The sequence below is a fragment of the Clupea harengus genome, chromosome 11, assembly GCF_900700415.2.
Source record: "Clupea harengus chromosome 11, Ch_v2.0.2, whole genome shotgun sequence".
Classification (NCBI taxonomy): Eukaryota; Metazoa; Chordata; class Actinopteri; order Clupeiformes; family Clupeidae; genus Clupea; species Clupea harengus.
In genome coordinates this window covers 28,221,275-28,232,296 of record NC_045162.1, presented here as the reverse complement: position 1 = coordinate 28,232,296, position 11,022 = coordinate 28,221,275, and the positions used below count along the sequence as shown (strand labels likewise).

General features: G+C 42.7%; 1 long non-coding RNA gene across 1 annotated transcript; it reads left to right on the top strand.

The window, feature by feature from the left end:
* The first annotated feature begins 5,942 nt into the window (after positions 1 to 5,942).
* LOC122133299 lies at positions 5,943 to 10,274 on the top strand. Its single transcript, XR_006152677.1, has 3 exons — positions 5,943 to 6,286; positions 7,555 to 7,663; positions 10,238 to 10,274. It is a non-coding gene; the product is annotated as an uncharacterized LOC122133299 (long non-coding RNA).
* The last annotated feature ends 748 nt before the right edge of the window (positions 10,275 to 11,022 follow it).

Sequence of the window (11,022 nt, the reverse complement as noted above, 5' to 3'; positions counted from 1 at the left end):
GGTGACTCTTCCAAACACACACACACACACACACTGGTCCCACATGCCATATTTAGAGCCTGTGATTAGCACTCGCAGGCGGACCACATCTCCCCCCCATTTATGAAAGGCACATATACTGGGAAGGTCCATTCAAATGTAACACTTTATTTTTACTCCGTGACATTTATCTCTGAAACATCAACCCCCCCCCATACACCATGAAATGTGAAGAAAGCAGTCCCCAGTTCGAGTGATATTTCCTCAGGATTTGAGGAATGTATAACAGAATTCAAACAGATCGTATTCCGAGCGACTTTCCCGGAGTGAGCACACACACTCTCACTCTCTGGCACCTTCTGGCCATCGCAGGGACGTGGAGCAGAATGCTGATGCGCTGCGCCCTCTCCGCAATCTCCATATCTCCTTCCTTCAGGGAGGCCGTGAGTAATTACAAAGCCAATGCTGTGATTAATCAATGGATCGGGAACACGGACGATAACACAAACATCAACATCCAGACGCAGTCAAACAGAAAATTAAAATTCAGACTAAGCAGGCATAGTCCCATATTTTTTTATACCTCAGAGCCAAAAAGCTTCAAGCTGGTGTGTGTGTGTGTGTGTGTGTGTGTGTGTGTGTGTGTGTGTGTGTGTGTGTGGAGGGGGGTGGGGGGTTAGCTGCTTCTTCTAACAGCTCAAAATGGGATTTGATGTGTGCTTCTGACTTTGTAGCGGCAGGTGAAGGGAGTATCAGGCAGCCTCAGCCCCTCGACCCCCTGCTGGGTTTAATCAATAACATTAGAATGCCTCCAATGAGCCTTCGCTGCCTGGAATCTGCTTTCTTTCCCGTGCTAGTCCAGGATTACAGTGTGTATGCTGGCACACACACACACACACACACACACACACACACACACACACACACACACACACTGACACACGCACTCCTCCAACCACAAATATACACACACCACCATCATCACTGCCCTTGCAGACAAACTGCAGTCCTCTACGAGTGTAGGAGGGGGGGAGGGAGTTTTAAAGACCATTTCAGTTGAGCTTTTCAGGGAGTTGGAATTACCAGTGTTTCAGTGCTTTAACTTATTGCAGTGGGCTTTTGTCATTTGGAAATGGAGTCAGGCTGACAGCAGAGTGGGGACGAGAGATGGAGATGGGAGAGTTAGGTCTGAAGGAGAGGGTGAGGAAGAGGAGGAGGAGGAGGAGAAACTGGGGCCATGAGGCAGGACACAAACGATTCTATTTCAGTTTACTGAGGCCATTTAAATCCCAGGAGTGATGGCCTATACCTTGCAATTGACCTATTGTCTTAACTGAACACAAAATGACAGTCATTTTAATTCGTATGGTGTGGAGTGTAATAGCTTTCTATGGCGTACATGTTGTGGTGTTAATGTTAAGAACAGTAAACGGCTTGCTCAGAGACCTCCTCCTCCTCGATATGAAATAACCTTGCAAGGCAACATCTCCATGGTAACTTTCAACTCCATAAACGAATGTCAAATTGAAATCTCTTCAAAAAAACAGTAGCAACGTTTCTTCTCATTAACAATGTAGAAGGACCTTTACTTTAATTAATACAATATGAGTTTCAGTGAATGTCCCTGTCACAAAGTTGGCCGTATGATATTAGTTTAAACTCCAACTCCTAATTAATGGTCTTCTTCTTCTGTGCAGCGGGGTGAAGATAGGAAGAGAGAGGTGAAGGGAAGAGGAGGGGGAGCAGCATAGATGCTACAGACCTTCAATGATTAGACAACAGGAAGAAGGTAGAGCACAACATCTCAAAATCATCATTTTTTTAAATTTATTTAGCTTATTGTTATTGACGCTATAACCACCCAAACATTGCCTTTAGTGGATGTTAAATGCAAAATACCCTGAAATAAAAGCACGTTTTTTTTACATGCACATGTCAAGATATCCACCAGTGATAAAGTAATATTTTATCTTTGAGATACAATGCAAAATACCCAGGTCAGTCTGAAAAATGAGATTTGAATTGCTATCATGCTGTCTGAAAATGTGAATATCAGGGTAAGGGCGACAAGATATTTTATGAATTTTACATTTGATTAAACAGACCTATTGAGAATTAAAATGCAAAAAAAATCTACTTCAGAAAATTACGTTTATTCGTATTAATAGACCTTGCAGTTGTGTTGTAGAATTTGTTTGCCACAGTTTTTTTTTGCAGATGCTATACTCTCCATATCTGTGTCAGCATAAATATATATCATTATTATTTGATTGTGTGGAATGCACATAAATAGACTGTCTGTTTTTATACATTGTTTTATACAACTTTTGGGGGGGTTTATTTATTTTTTACTTAATTTATTTTAACTCACATTTGTTTAATATCCTGATTTAGTTTGGTATGAAAACAATAAAACAGAGAGAAATCATCCATTATTAGATGGCAGTTTCACAGTGTCCATACGAACAATAAACCCAGAAGCTTTGTCATTGCTGTTTTGTCCATAAAAGCACAGACTCTCACAAAGGGCTCAGGGTCGGGGTGGCGTATCACTTTGAGAGAAACAAGGCAAAGACCCTGAGCCGGAGCCAGTAAGAGTCTAAGCCTGTTTTGTGTCCAGGGTCCACGACGCTTCAGAGGGGCATAGCAGCGGCCGCTCCTGAAACGGGACCTTCATCTGGTTGTCAGCAGTAATCATTCACTGCATGCAGATGAATATCAAAGAAAAAAAAAAGTTGTCAATAAGATATTTATGAGACAACCCAACTTATTTCACCCATGCAGGGAGATTGTAATTGAAGCCATCGAGTGAGCGACTCAGGTTAGCTGGGTCTATGGAGTGTCAGTGTCTAAACATTAAATATGAAAATTCAGAAGCATGTTTGATTTGAAGGTTTATTTTCAAATCAGTACCCAGAGATGTACTCGATTTCTTGGTTTAACAACACATTTAGTGAACTTATTTGAAATAAAATGTGTTTACAATATACCAAAATAGATGATCCGGTGACTCATATCTTTGCCAGACAGCTGTGTAATATGCTCTGTTATGCATTTGGAGATGATTGGGAAAGAGATACTGGAAAAATAAACAGACCACAGAAATGTTCACGTCACATAGTTTGGATACTTGAGTGTTGATTATGAAATTATTACACAACTGACAGTGATTCCTATGACAAGCTTGCGTGCGAGGGTTTGACACTGGAAAAATACGGCAAAATTGAAACCTTCATCGCTCCCTCCACCCTCATCACTCTGAAGCTGGGAGGGGAAACCAGAAGCCGCTTCATAGCGTAGAGAAATGATGGGAATACACTCAGGCATATCAAATAAGTATCTATTTAGCTAAACTAACTGTAACAAATATTCAGTGTTTATTAGCCAGTTGCTCTTCCAAATTGTACCTCCACATTATCTTCATGTTGCCCATCAACTCATAATGCATCTTTTTTTTGTTTATTCATTTGTCATTTGTTTCTGCTTCATTTGTACCCTTTGTTTGTCATTCCACACATATTTCCCCACTCTATTTCGAGCAAAATTGGAATTAGGATCCCTATTATTTCACATATGAATCCGTCATGATGCTCGTTTTGCCAAGATTCCAAGCGTACAGTCAGCCAGTCCCCAAATCGACCAGATAGAGCCACCTGAAGCAGCCCATCTATATATGTGTGTGTGTGTGTGTGTGTGTGTGTGTGTGTGTATCTATCTACACTTATATATATATTTATATATTTATTCATATATATAAAAGCAGAAAAGTAATGAGGAGCCGTTAGCATTAGCCAGCATGTCATCTTGGCAGGTAAAATTGTCATGACGTTCTTATAATTGGGTGCAGGAGCATCTCGGCATGTACGAGCCATCACACACTGCACACACATCCTGCATTATTTAGCAGAGAAAGGCGCTGCAGTCAGGTAGAGATCCCCTTTCACACCCCATTAGCACCCACTGATCCAGCCCCAGCACTCCACACACCCAGCAACACAGCTGTACAGCAATAATTATTTTACATCAGTCACACTGCCAATCCCCTCCCACACACACACACACACACACACACACACACACACACACACACTCTGACACACACACACACACACACACACACACACACACACCACACACACACCACACACACACACACACACACACACACACACACACACATATATACCAACATACATGGGCAGCAACATACTATATTGGTGGGCCAGAGTTTAGTGGTGGACACGTCACATATCTGCTGTCAGTCTTTTTTTGACAGGTCAGAACCTCTCTTCCCTCCCCACAGCACCAAGTGAAACTATGGAGAGCACTACACTCATTACTGTCAGAGATGGCTGTTACAGCCTGCTATAACGGAATCAGGAGCATCTTTTATCAAAGGTTTGGAGGAGATTTGAAGAGAGAATTGAAGAGATTGGTAGCAGAACAACAATGCTATGCATTGAAGAGCTCAGACTCTCACTAACAAAAAAAACCCTTCCAAAATCCAAAGCAGGACAAGGAATACATGCACAATGCTCAGCTGGGTGTGTCCCAAACAGTAGCACATAATTACCTAAATAAAACATATAGATCACGTACCTTGAGATGAATTAATCCTGCTACTGACCAACAATGCCAAAGTGTGAGGCCACAGCAAGACCAATTCCATATCCAAAATGTCCGCCCTGTAACAGGAGGAGGAAATGCTCTCCGGCTCCTTGGCTGTACCGCAGCCCTGACAGGTAAGACACAGCACACGAGGGCTTCGGCACGGAGAAAAGTTTGGTTTTCTAGATGCTTGCCGAGTGATATTTGTGATGTCTGTGAGCCCAAAGCCTTGAAGAAGCCCGCTTTTCTCCCCCAGTTCTGTGGACTTGGAGCTTTGAAGCCCCCCAACTGTGCACAGTATGGTCTTTGAACTGAGGAAGAAAATTGCAGATTTAAAAAAAAATTGATAAAAAGCCACAGGAAACTCCTGTCTGTCTGTCTGACTCACCCACTATTGTCAGTCTTCATCAGTTTGGCATATCGCACAGTTTGGCATTTCTTATTTAGGCACGGCTATATTTGGCTTTCTCTCTTGTCACATGTTGTTGTATGCTAGAATTAATTTACCCTCATTCTAAAGCATTGATTTAATATAAGTTGCCAAATTTATTTTAGATCACCTTATACTAGTTTATAATGATTCCTAACTATTGAACTTCTAACTATTGAACTGAATTTCCAACCAAAATCGCATGGCAAAATGTATTGTGGTTCATGGCTCAATGTGGAAAGAATTCACTACAGAGTAACAACATTAGTTTTAAATCTTTAAATTATATTATAGTAAATTAAAGAGTTAAACTGCACATAACTGACATTTTATATCCATTTGATAGAGATCCATTTGACTTAAATGACATAGGTGCATCCATTACACAGACTCTTGTACAATAGTACATCTCTTAAAAAGATGATTTTGTGGTGATCCTTAATAAATAGGACTTGGCATTTAATGCAATTCCAAATGATTCGATTGCAAAAGACCTCTCATCAGTGAGGTGTATCTCTCTGTCTGATGGGTATTTTTTGGTACAATTGCTGATGACACCACTGCACTTTGAACCAACCGAAGTGGGGACACTGAACAGCTTTCTGTTGAAGTCCCTCTCGAGCTTCCAACACACTCAGCCAGCACACATCAGTGGCACTGAATCAGGGCCATGTTTAAAAAAAAGTCATGGAATCTCTCCTTTTCCCACTAAGTTGCTAAAGGAACACTGTCGTCCCATAAAAAGACAAAAAAACCAACAAGCACACTGACGTTTAGGTGCTTTTCTGTGTGAAAGCGGCCACACTCACACGAGACCCGAGGAGAGCCTAAACCAACAAGACCATAATCCACATTGTTGGGGAGGCGTTGTGTTATGCAAATGGAATTCAGCTGAGAGGGGCTGGGTATTTTTCTGCCTGTGGCTTTGATAACCCCCATTACCAGAGGATTAGGGGCATGCTGATGTTACCGTCTCCTTGGACACCAGTTCTCTGCGCGGTGGTTTAATCTTGTGATCCGTTTGTTGGGGCGGAAACGCTTCACTACCTAAAGTATTTGGAACCCTGATCTTTCTCCTTTCAGATTCTGGGTGTGCTTTTCAGACCATACATACACGCATCCAGTCTACTTTATTCTTCTGTGTTTACCAGCCATTACCCAACAGCCTCCGTCTGTGTTTCGTCTTCTGCCAGTTTTCCTGGAGAGAGGGGCATTTCTCTGCTCCCCGGCTGCTGTGTTTATCATTTTGCCCATCGATTTTTCCTGCATGTATGTACACATTTCCCCACACACGCATTGATTTCTTTTTTTTCAAGCTCATGGAATAAGTTCTGATAGAGAATAGGAGCTGTTGCATGTTGGGTTTGCCTTTTATATTTCTGTTTAAACTCTTCTTCTTCACTTGGCACTCACTCGTACTTTTGGAGTTAGAAATAGTTGTTTATTGAACTCACAGACGCACAGAAAAAGCTCAGGAAAACCTATCTGATATTTTAATTATTCAATATAGAGTTTAGCCTCCACAACTTTACAAAAAAATTCACACTGATTGAGAAAAGGTGGATGAACTACCTAGGCCTATTTTTTTTTAAACCTTGAAAACATTCATGTTCGCATTAATCTGTTTATGAATGTATGTTCATGTGTAGGCTAATCATTCATGTTCACATTCATCTGTTTATGAATGTATGTTCGTGTGTAGGCTAATAAAAAAAATACCAGCTGAAATAATTTTGCGGTACATTTAGATGTAATATATAATAATAATACATGATATAATATAGACAAGCACAGCAGATAGTGGATCCTCTATTTCTATTCTATTCTCTAATTCTATTGTTCTTGTTTCCTCACACTGTACCAAAGAATGTGGGTCTGACCAAGTGTTTCCTTTAAAGAGTAGCAGAGAAAATAACATCAATATTGTTCAAGTGACTAATCTACTAATAAGGTCTTTGTGCAGCACATCAAATAAAATATCAAATGCTTGAAATGCTTCTTCTAGTAAACATGACTGACACTGCATGAAATGTCTTTACAATGTTTGTTACATTTTTTATTTAAATCAGCTACTTCAAGGCCGTATACTTGTAGATTTCGGTTTTCTTATGACTAATGGGACATTGGTCAGTCAAGGTAGCTGGTGGATGGCAAAACCGTTAAGGAATAACTCATGACGAGTCACAATAGAATCCATTTTAAATTGTTCTGTACTGAAATAGTAATGTTATGCATTTCTGTAACTCATACATTTCAATAGTTTTAAATTATGTAGAAATATACTTGAACATTTATATTTTACTGATATTTTGCTGCTTAATTTGAACATGCAATTTGACACTGTTGTACGATTCTCAAAATAAACCTGAATGTACCTCTTGTCTGTAATGCTAATTCGCCCATTCCAAGGCAATGCCCAGAGGTAGTTCTCTGTGGACCCTTTCTACCACAAAAAAAAAGTGCACAATATACAATCCAGTGGCTCACTGTTTAAACAGAGTAATATATTCATGTGTTTCTTTATGTTTTATTCACAGAGCCATGGTTGCAGTGTGCAAGCGTTCTCATAGGCTCCCGCTGCATAACCCCTGGACTCTCTGGGAGATGTGAGCAGAAGAGTGAAGGTCGGGGAGCTGTGTTGTGGATGTGAGTGCCTCTGCTTTATTATTCTGTTTCCCTGAGAGCGGCTCGCTCGCTCGCTCGTTCGCTCGCTCGTTCACTCGGCGGCTACGGCTGCGGCTCTGGCTGCTGGATATCGCACCCAGTCGACACCCGCTCACTCAGCATTCGATAATTTGATCAGTGAGATCCCTGGCCTCCCCGGGAAGTGGTCAGCACTTTGGCCTCGGGACAGCCTCTGCGCCTCTGCTTCTCTGCTCCGGGAGCGCGGGGCTCAGCCGCTGGCCCTGGGAAAAGGTGAGGGAGAGGCAGGCTAAGCTGGCCCGGGTGCTCTGCGTTTGGCTTCCCAGGCTTAGAGGGGACACACCGGCTGGGAGGAACACGAGGGGGTCAACACAAGAATGGCCCGTGTCTGAGTGGACCCTCACTCGTCCTCACAACTCTTTGGGTTATTGTCAGGGCTTGTAGAAGCTCCTCAAAAGGGTCATCCCCATGCTGAATTTGATGAATATATGTGAAGTGAAATACAGTGCTACAATAACATGTTTTTATGAAATGCATTAAACACATATAATATAATATAATATCATTTTAGTGACATCTTTACCTATGTTTGACAGGCAATAATACTTCATACAACAAATAATTGTCTAAATATTGCTAAAAAGAGTTTGACTTTAAATACTTGCATACATGATGAAGGGCATTGATTTGTGTTTTTGCAGGAAACCATGCAGCTAAGAGCTTTATTGATCGCTCTTTCAGTCCTGGTTGCTGTGGCTAAAATGCAGCGCTGGTCTTGGGGAATTTCTCAGGCAACTGGGCCATGTCAAATACAGTTGAGGCACGGAACGGGAAAACAAGTACTGATGTTTTCGTCGTGCAAGTGAAGATATGTTTTGAATATGTTAGCGCTAATAATAATGTCATCATTCCTCTTTAAAAACTTGTTCACAAATGAATTCAACTCAGCAGCCATGACAGCTCAAAGGCTCGGCATCGTCCTGCGGTACACCGTGTTCCATGAATGAGGATCACTGGTTGCCTGGCCACCTAAAACACTGGCATCTGAGAGAGCTCTGCTCTTTGTCAGAGGACACCATTCCAGTCCTGAGAGCTCTCAGCCATGCCGTCTCAGACTCCTCACTGTATCAGGGGCGTTAGCTGATAGCGACCCCCTTCAACCATGCCTCCAGCATTCCACTGAGAGAGGTGGCGTCTGGTGGCGTCTGGTGGCCCGCTCCCACAGACCAGCAGTGGCCCAATCAGAATGTCTGCATTTGCTGAGGGAGCCTTTCGGAGACAGAAAGATAGAGGGGTTAAACTATCTGACAGAAAGATAGAGAGAGAGGTTAAACTATCTGAGACAGAAAGAGAGAGAGAGGGGTTAAACTATCTGAGACAGAAAGAGAGAGAGAGGGGTTAAACTATCTGAGACAGAAAGAGAGAGAGAGAGAGAGGGGTTAAACTATCTGAGACAGAAAGAGAAAGAGAGAGAGGTTAAACTATCTGAGACAGAAAGAGAGAGAGAGAGAGAGGCTAAACTATGAGACACAAAGAGAGAGAGAGAGGGGTTAAACTATCTGAGACAGAAAGAGAGAGAGAGAGGCTAAACTATGAGACACAAAGAGAGAGAGAGAGGGGTTAAACTATCTGAGACAGAAAGAGAGAGAGAGAGAGAGGGGTTAAACTATCTGAGACAGAGAAAGAGAGAGAGAGGTTAAACTATCTGAGACAGAAAGATAGAGAGAGAGGTTAAACTATGAGACAGAAAGAGAGAGAGAGGGGTTAAACTATCTGAGACAGAAAGAGAGAGAGAGAGAGGTTAAACTATCTGAGACAGAAAGAGAGAGAGAGGGGTTAAACTATCTGAGACAGAAAGAGAGAGAGAGAGGTTAAACTATGAGACAGAAAGAGAGAGAGAGGGGTTAAACTATCTGAGACAGAAAGAGAGAGAGAGAGGTTAAACTATGAGACAGAAAGAGAGAGAGAGGGGTTAAACTATCTGAGACAGAAAGAGAGATAGAGAGGGGTTAAACTATGAGACACAAAGATAGAGAGAGAGGGGTTAAACCATATAAATGAACTTTTATTTACTCAAGTGAGGGTGACTGATGTGGTACTGAGGGCACTGATGGATTTCTTTGCAGTGTTGAACCAAGACCTTTGGAGACGAATGGATCCAACATGTCTTTGCAGTGACATCCCAATTCAAGCCCTTCAGCCCTAAACCCTTCACTGTGTGTTAGTTACTGTGGAAATCTATAGTATGGAGTGGAAGCTAAAAGCATGCGAAAGAAAAGGTTCGTTTTATTCTTAAACAAGGGGGAAAATCAGGGGGAATGCACTCCCAACACCAGTCTTCCAAACAGGCCCGGCCAGACACCAACATAGCATGCTTGAGAATCTGTTCACACAGTTTAAGAATAGAAAAAGCGCCACATCTCAGCTCATTATGCATTCTGTGTTGATAAGCAGCTGTTGTCTGGTTGGATTTTAATGTGCGAGAGAGTAGTGGGCAAAAGAATAAACACTTATCTGACCAGATGGCATTGTCAAATGCTTTTCTATTTTTGATTTCATTTCTTTCTGGCGGAACAGAACATCTGTTGGTAACATTTCCCTCCCCTAAGCAAGCCTGGCTAAAACGGGAACATCTGGAGAACCACACCCAGTGAAGGCCAACACCAGCGCTTCAGGAGGAAGAAGGGATGCTTCTCCCAGGGCCAAATGGCACGGAGGGTGTGTGTTGACAAGCGGCAGGACTGAATGAGAAATGAAGGTCAACCTCAAAGTGCACCAACATGTTAGAAGCCTCAGCAAGCATGTGGTCATTTCACCACAAAGGGTGACAGTGAAAGATTTTAAAGCTTGAAACAAGAACAGCATGGACACTCGCGGGATGTTAAGCACTGTTTCTGGAGCTTACAAGTAAACCATTAAGAAGGCATTGGACTATCTGTCATGGGGACCCATTCTGAAGCATGTTCTAAACGAAGGACAAACAACCTCACGGTGAGCACAACCCCAATGGTTAGAGACAGGTGGCTGGTGGGAGTGCCGACGCCAGGAGAGAGGAGCGCCACTCCCCAGGGACTGGACCCAGAGAGGAGCTCGGCGCTGATGAGACGGCTGCCTGGCTGGATGTGACAGACAGAGACACGCGCGCGGCACAGCCCCTGCAGGGAGACGGCGGGCTCATACCTTGGCATGGCAGGCCAGGACGACATCAGAGGGACTCTCACTAAAACGACAGTGATGTGTTGTTGTTGCTGTTGTTTGCAGGGAGCCAGGACGGCAGAAAGACTAGCCCATCCAGTCATATTTATGTGAGACTCGAGATCATGCAGAACCATTCACCAGGTCAATGCTGAATGCTGCTCGAA